The 15,085-nt window shown below is 40.1% G+C and overlaps 1 long non-coding RNA gene across 10 annotated transcripts in view; it reads right to left on the bottom strand.

The window, feature by feature from the left end:
- LOC102010070 overlaps window positions 1-15,085 on the bottom strand; it is a 164,803-nt gene that overhangs the window by 134,251 nt on the left and 15,467 nt on the right. Inside the window, exons 4-5 of one of the 10 annotated variants that reach the window (XR_001231475.1) lie at window positions 12,625-12,681; window positions 7,232-7,681 (exon numbers count right to left, since the gene is read on the bottom strand). The exons of 8 other annotated variants lie outside the window; for them this stretch is intronic. This is a non-coding gene — a long non-coding RNA (uncharacterized LOC102010070). Of the gene's footprint in view, window positions 1-7,231; window positions 7,682-10,289; window positions 12,682-15,085 lie in introns of those variants that run through there. One more of the 10 variants, XR_264227.2, reaches the window with a different exon arrangement.

Consider the following 15,085-nt stretch of genomic DNA (forward strand, 5'->3'; position numbering starts at 1 on the left):
CTTTGTAGCCCAGGCTGGTCTCAAACTTGCAATGATCCTCCTGCCTCAGGCTCCCGAGTGCTGGGATTACAGGCCTGAGCCACCACGCCCAGCTTATCATAGTGTTCTTCAAGTGGGTTTTTATTGGCAAACAACACAATAAAATGTCTTAAATTCAGTCAAGCTCTTCTAGACTTGTTCTTGGGGAAGTCAACCAATTTCTACGATGTTGAAAATAGTACCATGTACTCAGTTTTTGATAAAATGATTTTAAATCTTTTTTTTTTTTTTCTGGTACAGGGAATTGAACTCATGACCTTGCGCTGGCCAGGCAGGTGCTGTGCTGCTGAGCTAAATCCCCATCCCCAACCCCTCTTTATTTGTAATTTTTTTTTTTTTTTACAAAATGATTCTAAAGGCTTACTGGATCTTCTGGGAATAGGCAAGACTGCTAGGACTGTTACTCAAGACTTTCTTGACAAAGCCTCAAAAATAAGACTCACTGATGTAGGAAGCTTCTGTATTGCCAGAGCTATACCAGAGTAAAATATCCAAAACTTTGTGAATGGCTTATAGGTTACTTCAGTTACGTTTTTCTTGTTGCTGAGACAAAATACTGGACACGCAAAGTTAAAGGAGGAAAGGTTTATTCAGCTTACAGTCTGTAGAAGTTTCAGTTCATAATCAGCTGGCTCCACACAGAAGGGCTCAGGAGAGAGGAGAGAGGAGAGAGGAGAGGAGAGGAAGATAGGCAGAGGAGGGAGAGGGAGCGGGAGAGGGTGACAGAGATAGAGAGGGAGAGGCTCTTTCTGTCCCTTATATTGTATGCAGGTTACCTGCCTTAGGGCAGGGCAGCACCACACCCTTAATCCCAGAATTAGACTATGAATCAATCACAAACTCTAGATTCAGCTGCCTCTAAAATGCCCCCTCCATGACTGCATGAGCCTTTGAGAGGACATCCACACACAAACCATAATCTTCCAACCCTGGCCCCCCAAGGACTCATGTACATTCCCTTACACAAAGGCACTTAGTCCATCTGTAAGAGTTCCCAGTGACCTAAAAGTTTCACCACTGCTGAAAACTCCAAGTCCCAAGTCTCTGACATGTAAGGAAAACTCTAAGCTGTGAGTCCCTGTACAAATGAAAAGAAAGTTAAACACTTCCAACATTCCATGGCACAAGATAAACATTTCTAGTCCAAAAGTTACAAACAGGGAGATACAAAGGAATAGGCCCAAGGAAGTCCAAAATCCAGCAGGGCAAATATTAAATCCTGTAGTTCCATGTGCAGTATCCAAATCAACCTGTGGCAAGATGTGAACTCCAAAGGGCTTGGGTACCTCTGCCTCTGAGGCACTGCTGGTGCTTGTAGTTCCCACGGCTTTTCTCCTGGGCCTCCTGCGCTCCCTCTTTGCAGCTTTCCTCAGATGATCCACGTTCCTGGCTTCTCCAGTCTTCTGGTGTCTCCACTGCACCTTTGGCTTCACACTCATAGCTTCACACCATCTCAGGGGCACACTGCCTGGCCTCCCAGATGTTCTGAAATCTGGGTGGAAGGCCTCCCGATCCCACAACTCTTCCATTCTGCATGCACCTGAAACCAGCACCACGTGGAAGATACCAAAGTCTCCTGCCAGCAGGAGCAGTAGCCAGGCTTCCCTCTCTCTTGGCTCTAGGGGTTGAGTGCCTGGATTGCTGAGCACTCTGAATCCAATTCTGAAGAACAAATTATCTGTGCTACTGCCATTCTGAAACATAGTATAGCTGCTGCTATTCTGGAACATGGTGCGCTAGGGCTTTCTTCTCAAAACAAAGTCTTTCACTTTTGCAATTTTGAGGCTGCAAAGGGTTGAGTCCTGCTGCTCCCTGTGATGCCCTCAGGCCATCTTTTCTATTCTCCTGTTCCTTCTCATTAATCAAAATCTCCTCTATCTTTGCAGTCCACAGTTTTGCTGGAGCTTCCTTTCTGGCCAAATGCACAATATTTTAAATAATTTTGATGGCCTCTTTGCTCTTGATTCTCAACATAAATCTGGCTAAAACCTCCCAGGAGTAGCCATGCCACCACCTCAACATTAGACTGCATCGAAATTTCTTCTGCCAGATTAGTCTACCACCCTTAATCTCAGTCTCAGGCAAAGTCTCTGGACATGAGCAAAATGCAGACATCCTTTCTGGCAAGCCATAACACACATCACCTGGAATTGAACAACCAATGCAGTCCTTCTTCCCAGCAGAAACCTCCCAAGCCTGTCATTTTTTTTTTTTTTTTTTTTTTCCGGTTTTCTTCCACTACTGGGAGTCAAACTCACGACCTCGCACTTGCCAGGCAGGCACTGTGCCGCTGAGCTAAATTGAACAACCAATGCAGTCCTTCTTCCCAGCCCCTCCAAGCCTGTCTTTATCAGCAGGATTTCTGCCAGATTTCTAAGCTCCCAGCCTAACAGGTTCCAGCTCTACCTTTTCAGCCTGCATCTCCAAACCTTTCCAAACTCTGCCCATAAACCATTCCCAAAGGCTCCTGAACCACACAGTCAGTGGTCAGGGATAATCACAGCCATGACCCCATTTCTCTGGTATCAAATTCTTAATTACTTTTCTTTTGTTGCTGAGACAAAACACTTGACACCCAAAGTTAAAGGAGGAAAGGTTTATTCAGCTCATAGTCTATAGAGGTTTCAGTCCATAATTGGCTGGCTCCAAGACAAGGTGGCACATGGTAGTGGGGTAACAGTTCACGGCAGCAAAAGACAGCAAAAGCAATGAGAGAGATCAAGCCTCTCTCTGTCCCTTATAGTCTAGGCGGGCTATAGAAGGTAGCACTCACACCCTTAATCCCAATATTACACAATGAATCAATCACAAATTCTAGATTCAGCCACCACTGAAAAGTCCACCCCTCTACGACCACATGAGGCACAAACCGTAACATAGGTGCCCCCAACACACTGATCTTCTGTCCTTGGGACAACTATATGGACATGGTCTCCTCTGTAAGCAACCCTCAGATTTGTCCCAGTTTTAACAACAATAACCATTTTTGGTAGCAGCCATGGACATAATTGGAAAAACCTGAGAAATATAGGTGAAGTTTTACCTGATAAAGAGGTTTTCACCATTTCAGATATTGATGGCTACTGAGTTTCCAAAATTTTATTTTTACATGTATTTACATGCATGTGTAATTTATATGTACATTTGCATGTACACATATGTGTATATATATATATATAATCTCAGTGACATGCTCCAGTTAGTAGAATATCAGCAGTTCTAGAGAAGATGACATTATTTGCAGATACTATCTCAATTTTCTTCCTTAACCTCAAATCATAAACCAGTTTTACTATTTCCAGGCATATGACTACTACAAAGCTTCTGCAATTGTGTGGCTTCTTTGTTTTCAAAACCTATGGCCCTTTGAGTGAAAGCCTGACTTGCTCAAGGCACAATCCAAATTTGATAAAGTGAAAGTCTTTTCTCCTCTCTTTTAATTTCTTTCTTAAAAAAAATCATACACAGTTTTTCACTTAATTGTCTTGTGGGGGTTCTGATAGGAGACTTTTCAAACACTAACATGTTACTCTTGCTGATTAGGAAATTGTAGGAGTCGTCATTTTAACATAGAAGGAAAAAACTGTGGCACAAAGATGTAATGACTTGGTCAAAGTAACAGTTCATGACAAGTATTTACAAAGCACTTGTAAGTCTTGTGTTTGCTGTTTTGCTAATGTTTTCTGCTTTCTTATCCAGGTCTTTATTCAGTGAATAGCCTGCTTTTCAAAGTAAGAATATCTTTACGAAGTGAGATGTCATAGTAGTTGACACAAACTGGGTGTTAATACCGTTCATTATAAGCACAATATATAGCATCATAGACTGTGGTTTTGGTTTTTTTTTGTCTTTTCTTTTGAGACGGGTCTCACTATGTGGTTCAGGCTGGCCTTGAGCTCACTTTGTAGCCCAGGCTGGCCTCGAACTCACAAGGATCCTCTTGCCTTGGCCTCCCGAGTGCTGGGATTACAGGCGTGCACCACCACACCTGGCTCCACAGAGTTTAAATTCAAAAGGCTCGAAGTACTTTTGTCTTGCTATCACCTTGCCCAGAAATCAAAATAATAGCCATGGTGAAATCAGGGTTGGAATCTGAAAGTACTTCATTTATTGGGCACTGCTGCCCTAGATCTTTCTTTTACTTTTCTATTATCAATATCTTATCCTGCTCATTAATTTCCCTGGCCTCTTACTATTGCTACTAGAAAATGAAAGCTTAACTGAAAGTTTTATTGATGATGCCAGGAAAAACCCCTATTCCATGATGTATCACATGTACTGCATATGTATTAGGTGACCATAAAATATCTCTCCAGGCATCACATTCAAGTTGAAAGAGTGGGGCTAGGGATTTAGCTCAGCGGCACAGCGCCTGCCTGGCAAGTGCAAGGTCATGAGTTTGATTCCTGGTACTGGAAGAAAAAACAAAAAAACAAACAAATCAAGTTGAAAGAGTAATTTTATATAAATGATACAAAATTATCTATTTTCCTATTTTGCTGAGCTATACATATAATTCAATAAGAAGGGCAACATATTTTTGGATTCTTCCTCATATTTTACAGTTTTTTGAGAAAAGGTATCCAGCAGGGAATTTCAGAGTGCCCAATTTAAGTTCTGGCTGAGTAAGCTAAACAGTTTCTGATATCATAAGGATTTATCTAAGTATATTAAGAAGAGATGAATAAGTGGTTAAATGTCTAATACTAAAATCGTTTATCTCAAATAAATTATGTCATATTTTTCAAATGAAATGTTGAATGTTACTGCCTTGAAAATCAGTTAGGATAAATTTGAAATAATTTTCCTGAGATACTACAGCGTGTATCACTACTGCTTGCCTATGGAACTGGAACATAAAGTTTGCTTGATGTTTTATAAAATTTATGTCATACATTTACATTGATTAATATGTGTACATGCAGAGATGTTCAAAAGAGAGTACCATAGTCTCTAAAAAAGGCATACCTTAAGAAAACTATTGTAGGGAACATCATCCTAAACAACCAAGTTTTCCTCCTTCCATTTCATTGTGGTACTATGGTACTGTCTAGCTCAGTGATGGTGAAACTTTCAGAGACAAATGCCCAAACTGCAACCCAAAACCACTTATTTTTTGCGAAGTGCCAACACGGCAATTAAACCTGAATGCTGAGATTTGTTTAAAAAAACAACTGTTACCCAATGCTCAGCTGTCGGGGCGACTTGGCTTGGGCGCTGACAGAGAGGGCTCTGTGTGCAAACTGTGGCGCCTGCACCAAGGTTCGCCACCACTGGTCTAGCTGGTACTGTTACAAGTTATCTCCTTAATATATCAATAACCTCCATGTGTTCAAAAAGGACAGTCTGGGGGCTGGGGATTTAGCTCAGCGGCACAGCGCCTGCCTGGCAATTGTGAGGTCATGAGTTCGATTCCTGGTACCGGAAAACAACAAAAAGAACCAAAAAACCCAAATAGGACAGTTTGTTAGGATTTTATTCTCTTGGCCATCCATAAAACGGACATATAGGGAAATACCTATGTTGTTATTATTTCTTTGATATATTTTATCACACAAAATATTTTGTGTATCTGAAAGCATTTTTACTTCACTGTCATTTTTGAAAGACAGTTTTGCTGGGTACATACACTAAAAGTTATTTTCTGTTAGCACTTTGGAGCTACTATTTCACTGCCTTAAGGTCTCTTTTGCTGCTGTCCTAATCGTTTTTAGAGGGTGATCATCTTTCCGCTGTCCTTCAACTGATATATTCTGTTTGTGTTTGTGGTCATGTAGTTTTACTACAATATATTAAAGTATGAATTTTTTTTTTTTTTTTTTTTTTTTTTTTGAGAGTCTTGCTATGCAGTTCAGGCTGGCCTCAAACTTACCGCGATCCTCCTACCTCAGGATCCCCAGTGCTGGGATTACAGATGTGCACCACCATGCCCGGCACATGAATTTTAAAAATTTATCATTCTTGGGATTCACTGGGCCTCCTGAATATGAAAAATGGTTTTCCTCAATTCTGAAGGATTTAATGTGCATATAATTCATACACATGCATATAACTCATATATAATGCACATTATATGCATATAACTCATTTTAATGTTCCCACCTTCTATTCTTTTTCATTATGCCTTTCATGTCACCTTATTTTTCTTTGGTTCCATCTGCTTTAGTGTTTATAATCCATTTTGGGTAATATCTTCATATTTGCTTCCAATTCATTAATTCTCTCAACAACTGTGCTTTATCTGGTTTTTGGCCTATACTGCTTTTTAAATTACACTGATTTTTTTTCCTACCGGCTATATTTGGTTCTTTTTGAAGTCTGCCTGGCTACGTAAGGGTAGTTCCATTTTCTTTCCACAGTTTCAATTCCATCTTTTATTTATATATTTTGTAGTTATTTCATATTCTGTGCATCACAGTGTAAGGCTAATACTTGCAGTCCTTAAGGCCTAAATCTGTTATTTATGCCTTGTGCATTTCATTTTTATTGTGTATTTTGACCACATTTGTTTTGGAAAAGTCCTGAGGGGCTTAGATTAAAGAATGCTTTCCAGCAGAAAAGATTTCTCATTGTTTCTGCTGGAGGCCAAGATATTCTGTCAAGCCCAGATTGTTTTAATGTATTGGTTCTGGCAATAAGGCATACGTGAATTTCAAGCCTCGACCCATGTGAGCACAGGTTATACATTCTTTTTATTGTTCTCTGCTTGAAGTTGTGACAGAGATAAACAGGTTTCCTCCTTCGTTGATGTTACTGAAGGGGATTTTCCCAGTCACTAATTCACTGAGGCTATCGCCTGTTCAAGTGTTTCAATTTTATTTGGTGCGTGTAGGGAGTACCTCAGAATAAACTCCCCAATATGGGTGCGTCTTGAGTCCTGGTCTCCTCAACTTCTGAATGCTCTATAATATTTGGGATTCTACATTCCTGATCATGGCATGTGCCCTCAAAATAGCCCTCATTTTTCAATTAGGGACCTCTCTGATTTTTTTTTTTTTTTTTTTGTCTTTTTGAGACAGGGTCTCGCTATGCAGTTCAGGCTGGCCTTGAGCACACTGTGTAGCCCAGGCTGGTCTTGAACTCACAATGATCCTCCTGCTTCAGCCTCCCAAGTGCTGGGATTACAGGCATGCGCCACCACGCCTGGCAACCTCTCTGCTTTCTATGTGCTGTTTTATTTATTTTTGTTGGGGATGGGTACCAATCTTTGGGTTTTATTTTCTTATAAATGCCACTATAGATTTAAAAGTATTTTTTTTTTTCTACCTTAGTGTCTAGGAGTTTAGCTGTGGAAGAATAGTAAATATCTGGCTTGCAGTCTATCAGTAGTAGTCCTATGTAGTTTAATTTTTAGAAATTTCCATTATTGTTAAAAAAGAAAAAAATATTGGAGTTCTTACCAAGTGCAAAATGGTATGTAAACTATAACATTAACAATAATGATAGGGCGAATTTACTGGGCATCTTATATGCCAGACACTTAATGTATTCTGTCTTACTTGCTCTAAGAATTAAGCAATATTACCTCTAAGCTACAAGTAATTTCTCCAAAGCTGTACAGTAAGTGGCAGAAATAGGGTTTGTCTGTTTATAATTTTTTATGTGCTTCTTCTTCTGAGCCAGATGCCTCCCTTTTCAAGTTCTGCAATCAAAGAGAAAACCATTTGGAAAATGTTATTAGCTAGATTTTAAGGGTTTTGTGTTGTTTGTCTTTTTGGGACAGGGTTCACTGTGCAGTTCAGGCTGGCCTTGAACTCACTTTGTATAGCCCATGTTGGCCTCAAACTTACAGCGATCTTCCTGCCTCAGCCTCCCAAGTGCTGGGATTACAGGTGTGCGCCACCATGCCCAACTGGTGGTATTATTCTTAATAATGGATCCCAGTTGGTCAGAATATGAGAATTTACTCAGAAGTTTTTATGGATCCAATAAACAGCCAAAAATGGAACATTAGTCCACTCTCCCTATGAACTAATTGGGCACATTTCGTTCATTTAAGGCAATCATTTAAGAACTACCTTAGTGTTTACACACGTGTGTCCAATTTATTTCACTTATGAGTATGGTCTCCACTTGCATCCATTTACCTACAAAAGCCTTGAATTTATCTTTTTTTGTAGCTGAGTAATACTCTATTATACAAAAATACCACATCATTTTTACCCATTCCTCAGTGGATGGGCATTTGGATTGTCTCCCTGGTGTAGGAACCTGAAAGACTAGGTAAAACTCAAAACATTAGTGCAAAAAGCTGAAAAAGTTATTTTCAGTCATCTAAGTTTATTAAATTCTAGAAGCAGTATGTTGGCTTGTTTTGTGCCTCTTTATTTGCTATCTTATTTCAAAGAGAATTTCAACATCTAACAAGGATACGAAAAATTCAAGACATGAGTCAGAAAAGGTAAGGGGAAAAAAGGAACAAGAAAAAGGACAAAGAATTGAAATTAAAACAAAAATGTATTACATGGTTTTCTTTTATTTTTATTTTTTGTTGTTTTGAGACAGGGTCTCGCAATGCAGTTCAGGTTGGCCTTGAGCTCAATTTGTAGCACAGGCTGGCCTTGAACTCGCAAGGATCCTCCTGCCTCAGCCTCCCAAGTGCTAGGATTACAGGCGTGCGCCACCACGCCCGGCGATCCACACAGTTCTGAATGCTGGTTTGGGGGCAGATGGCAAATGTGGCCTAAGCTTTCTACACCACAGCCCAACACTGCCTTCCCTGCTCTTAGAAAACTGGGCTTCAGATGACCCAACAGCTCCCTCAGATCCTTTCAGATGCCTACATATTCAGAGCTTTACGGAGAGGAGGGGACATTCCTGGAGGTCACCACTCTAGCCTTGTCAGGAATCCCATTTTATTGCTTATTTACACTGCTCTGTGTTTCCAACTCTCCCTTTCTCCGGGCTCTTATCTGTTAACAAAGAAAGGAGGTCAAGCCTCCTCTATCTTTAAATAAACTAGGCCCTATGCCCTGCAGCATCTGCATTATCTCTCCTCTTCAGCTTCTCCAGGCGCCTCCCTCTTGCCTTCCTCACTCACTTCCTATCTGCTCCACCATCTCTCGCAAGGCAGACTCGGGTCCCTTCCCTGCTCTGAAACAGCTCTTGCACAATGACTTCCTAGTTGCTAAACCCAAACAGTTTTCTCCATTCTCTCATAGCATTTGTGACTGTGGACTTCTTTTTAAACTTGGCTGTTGCTGAGATAGTACTTTCTGGATTTCCCACTAACGTGTGTGGACATTCACTTTCTGTGGGTATCGTGAGCGGTTTGATCATCCTGTAATGTTGGCCCTCCTCCATGTACCACAGGTGTGTGGACTCAGCTAATGCCTGTTGACAAATCACTCATCCGAAATTCTACCTCTCTTTAAGTTCTTGGTCTATTCCAGTGCCTGATCTTCCTCTAACTTAGCATGTCCACAGTTTCAATAACTGTACCGCTGGCCCACTCTCCCTATGAACTAATTTGGCACATTTCATTCATTTAAGGCAATCATTTAAGAACTACCTTGGTGTTTACACATGTGGGTCAGATTTTTTTCACTTATGAGTATGGTCTCCAGTTGCATCCATTTACCAACAGAAGCCATGAATTTATCTTTTTTGTAGCTGAGTAATATTCCATTGTATAAAAATACCACATCATTTTTATCCATTCCTCAGTGGATGGGCATTTGGGTTGTTTCCAATTGTCTCCCTGGTATAGGAACCTGAAAGACTAGGTAAAACCCAAAACATACAATAGATGATATGAAAGGGAAAGAAATTGCTCAAAGGAAGGAACAACTGGGATGAGGGAAAGAAGAAAAAAGAAGGCAAAATATATATATGAATAGCTGGGATAACTGTACAGCTGGTGTCTGATGGTATATTGAAAGGAACAGTTAATGCTTACAACTTTTTATATTTAGCCCAATTTTGCATGCATATACCTGGTAATCTGAGCAACTGATTTGAAGACAACAATATACAATGTAATCATTGGTGAATTCCTACCATCTTGTCTAGTGAAACTCTGTATTATCTCTAATGTTTTATTTAATAATTATTTTTTATTGTCTTTAATGGTTTGAACAATCTTCCATTCTCACATCTGGTAATCTGAGCAAAGCAACTGTAGTTGAAGATAACAATATGTAATATAACACCCGTTGTTAATCCCTATCATTTTGTTTTGAAACCCTGTATCACTTTTAACATTCTTGCTTTGTTTCGTTTATGTCTGTGATGTAGGTATGTTGCTGCTTTTTTTTTTTACTACTGTCTTTAAAATAAAAAAGAAGAATTACCTTGGATCTCACACTTCTTCCTTTCCTCCTGTATCTGCATCAATTGGTCATTACGTCCTACTTCTTTCTTCAACTAGCCCCCTGTTCTGCTATACCCCTCCCCTAATTTAGGACACTTCCCAGTAGGGACACAGCAATAGCATTCTAACTAGTTTCCTGCCTTTTCCTTGCTTCCTGTCTACCCTGACAGAGGAATTTTCCAAAGCTGAAGTTTCAGTCAGCTCCTCCCTCATGCGCCCTTGATTACTGAGCACGGCACTGGATGGCACTCATACTCCAGCTTTCCTGCAGGTACTCAATCTAAACAGAAGCGCCCTGAAAGACGTCCGCACACGCTCTCCTGAGCTGCCTCCACCATGCCCGCCCCACTGTTTCGTCCGTCTATCTCCACGTTCAGCTCTCACCTCTAGCGCAGTGTTTCACTACTCTCCCCTGACAAGATTAGGTGTGCCCCTGGAATATCACACGCACCGTGTGCCTACTTGTTAGGTCACTCACATCAATGCTGCAAACGCTAATGTACTTACCTGCACACCCAATTCAAACCACAGAAATAATAGTAGCTAGTATTTGTTGAACACCAGGTAGTAGGTTCTGTGTTAGGTACACAGCATGCTTATTTAATCTTCACAACAGATGCAGGAGTAGGTAGTAATACTGCCTTTGACATACAGGCAGGAAACTAAGCTCAGAGAAGTGAAACAAGTTCCTCAATGCTGCACAGGTATATCTTAACCTTTTTACAGGTGTGGATCATGTCTTACTTGTCTATGAGAACTGGGCAAAGTCTAGCCACATGGTAGCTGCTCAACAAATGTTTATGGGTTAAAGAAATGAAGAATGCAGAGGACAAAAGTGGGATGAACGAAGGGGGTAGATTTTAGTTTAGCATGAGGAAAAACATCACACTAGGTAGCACTATCCAACAGAACAGATCACTTAAAAAGTTACAAACTAGGCATGGTGGTGCATACCTGTAATCTCAGCTACTTGGGAGGCTAAGGCGTGAAGACTGCAGGGTCAAGGCCAGCCTGGGCAATTTAGTGAGACCCTACCTCAAAATAAAAAATAGAAAGGGCTGAGGATGTAGCGGTAGAACACTCCTGGGTCTAATCCTTACTACTCCCCCAAACCATCATCAATAACAAAAGTTATACTACGCTTTTTGGGTTCTACATCCAAAAATTCAACCAACTATGGGTAGGAGATACTTAAAAAAAATTTTTTTTGCATTTCAACTAGACCTTTTTCTTTTTCTCATTAAACAAGACAGTGTATCTATGAACATTTATATTAAGTATGATAAGTTATGTGGAGATGATTTAAAGTATCTGGGAGGATGTGTGTAGGTTATATTCGAATGCACTACTTTGGGGGGTTACTGGGTATCAAACTCAGAACCTCATGCTTGCTAGGCATGTGCTGTGCCACTGAGCTAAATCCCTGGCCCCTCAAATACACTATATTTTAAACATGACACATAAGTATCCTCTGATTTTGGTATCCAGGGAAGTCTCAGAAAACCAATCCCTAATGGATATCCGGGGATGGCTGTACATAGTAGTATTCATACATTTGTATTTTTGTGAGTAGGGACTGTGTCTGACTCAGCTTTCATGCCTCAGAATCTAGCCAAAGGCTAGAGATGCTCAGCTGGTGTTGGTTAAATCGGATTGGCTTGAATTTTAAAGCCTTACAAACTAAAAAGTAGATGTTTTAGTGGAAGTTTCATTTCCATTATTTATTTCTTCCCATTATTTAGGGAAAGAGTTTAGAGACTTCATTGGCTGCTAGCAAAATTTTACCACACTATAAGTCCTGAGTCAGGGAATGTATCTTCTTATCACTGCACCCTTAGCCTACTATATACCAGCTATTTGATAAACACTTGTTGGAAGACACACACACACACACACACACACACACACACACACACACATACATACACACAGAGTCACATTACAACGATGTGCTTTTTATCCCTATATGATGTCATGGAAATATATGCCATAGAAAGAGTTCTTGTGTTAGGTGGGAGGTTGGACCAGATAAATGTTGTCATCCCAGAAAATAGTAAAATTATATCCTTTGGATTCCAAAACAAGACAGTAGAAAAGCACTCAGTCAAAACCATCACTCCCGAGGCTGAGGCAAGACTGAAGCAACAAGAGTCTTTCAGAGATGGGTAATGAAGACGCCGCGGGCAGCATGATCTCCGAGGTCCCTGACAAACGTATCTGACCCTCTTTTATTTGTCCCATGTACCAAATGAAGAGGCTGTATTTCAACATACCGATGATTAGGTCCAAAATCTGTCTACTAAACATTTGTCTTGGCACTGAGGATACAGCTGTAAAGAGAGCGAGAGAGACATATTCTTAACCTCATGGAGTTCGTGTTCTAATGTTGAGGGATGTGGGAAACAAATAATTACCACGATATTTTTTTGGATAGAAGTTCAGAGAAAGTACGAAGAATCCAAGAAATGGAAAATCAAAGGGATACTATTAGGAGGTTACCTTCCAAAGTGCTTCAGTCACTGGTACTACTCAGTAGAGCCTCATAGCACCTTCTGACATCAATTACCTAGTACTTTAAAGATCTCTTGCGCTCTAACTCTCCTACGATGTCCCCAGAGAGAATGTTCCCAACTGTGTACCACCATGTACCAGCACCGCCACAGCGGGTATTAGCTCCCTCTCCTTCCGGCATAAAGAAACCCTCTTAACCAAAGCTTCCTCTTATGTATCACATCAGTCTCTTCTCGTCTCAGAAACCAGTGCGTCCGTGAGGAAGCACCCGTGGCGATCTGTGTTGCCTATTTAATTTCCTTTCCTGTTTCTACCTCTCAGGATGACCGGAGAGATTTTCCGACCCTTCACAGAATCTCCTCTCAGTTTCTTCAGTGAATGAGAATAATCTCCATGTTTATCATTTTTCATCCATTTAAAACTTCCTGATTATCATTTTCTTCTCCAAGAGATTTCTCCTTAGTAGAACTAATGCTAAACTTTACATATTAGCAACCCTATAATGACAGCCAGGACCTAAAACTGAAGTCAAAAAACAGGAAAATATACAGAAAAGAGCTATAACTGGGTTTTACATGTTTTACATTCAAATTGTGTTATCAATGTTGGTTTTTCTCTTTAGTCTGAGTACAAGACCCCGAGTCCCAGGCTAGTTTTTAAGCTATGTCCCATGGTTTCTTTTTTTTTTTTTTTTTTCATTTTTTTTCCGGTACCAGGAATCGGCACTTGTCAGGCAGGCACTGTGCCGCTGAGCTAAATCCCCAGCCCCTATGTCCCATGGTTTCTAGCACAGGCCCTAATAACATCTGATGCCTGATGGGCTTCAGATCCAGATGATGGAGACTACTGTCTGCCATTGTTGAGTCAATAGAAGGAAATTACAAATACCCCTACGTAGTTTTATTTTCTCTCAAGGAAGCATAAAGCCTGGTATTTGGTTTTAAAAAGACAGCTCTTAAAGATATGTCACAGAAGAGCCAGGGATATAGCTCAATGGCACAAGTCCTGCCTGGCAAATGCAAGGTCCTGAGTTCAATTCCCAGTGCCAAACCAAACCAAACCAAAACAACTTGCTGGGCGTGGTGGTGCACGCCTGTAATCCCAGCACTCCGGAGGCTGAGGCAGGAGGATCACTGCAAGTCTGAGACCAGCCTGGGCTATAAAGTAAGTTTAAGGGCGACCTGAACTGCATAGTGAGACCCCGTCTCAAAAAGACCAAAAAAAAAAAAAAAGATACGTCAAAGAAAAAAACTTTTTAAAAAAAGTCCAATAAGGTTGAAAGGAAGGGAATGTGGGGAAAAAAAAAAAAAAGAATCAAGATCTATCATGTACAAGCACAAATTCCCATGATGAATGCGATCATTATGAATATGTAAAATGCACCAATAAAATGAATTTTTTAAAAAGTCCAATAAGATTGAATGTTCTTTATGAACTTTCAACCTAGACCATTTTCCTCCAGGATATACTCTGAGGGGTTATCACTTCAAAATTATACAGTATCTCATACTTACGATTTGCAAATACTTTATCATATGCAGTAGAAAATACTGTCCCAAGTTAAAAGAGGTTAAATATATGAAACTGCTCATCCAGTGCTTCAAAGTAAACTAGCATGGGACTGGTAAGAATGCTCATTTTAGCAGTTTTTGACTGTTTTTACATATTTAAACATGTATTATTGCTAAAATTATTATAAATTATAACAGTTACAAAAGGAAGCATTTAAGCTCTATGGTTTGATCATATAGAAAGGAATATAAATCTGTTCACTACATGCAAGGAACAAATGAAGAATACCCATGTTTTATAGCATTTTCCTTTAACTGTAATAAATGACCACGCTGGAAAAATAATTATTTTATAGTACGGGGTCTCAAGGAACATTAATCTCATCTCACGTAAAATCGCCTTAACTGCTTAGAGCTGACTTCATCATGAGCGACTGAATGAGCACTACATATAACTGCCTGGCACAGGCTAGGCTGTCTGTGAACGCGGCACGGGAGAATCAAGATCTGACTTTTTTATGGAGTCACACGACCTAGGATTCCTTTTCCTCAGATGTCATTGTTGAGTCCAGAGGTTAGAGCTAGCTACTAAATAAATATCCAAAAGTGTTCAATGTTTTTCACCAATGCAATATCTGAGGCAGTTCTAAAACAACAACAAAGCTGCTTCTTTTTCTTTCTTTCTTTTTTTTTTTTTTTTTTTTTTTTTTTT

Source organism: Chinchilla lanigera, unplaced genomic scaffold (assembly GCF_000276665.1).
Source record: "Chinchilla lanigera isolate Chin_1 unplaced genomic scaffold, ChiLan1.0 scaffold00099, whole genome shotgun sequence".
Classification (NCBI taxonomy): Eukaryota; Metazoa; Chordata; class Mammalia; order Rodentia; family Chinchillidae; genus Chinchilla; species Chinchilla lanigera.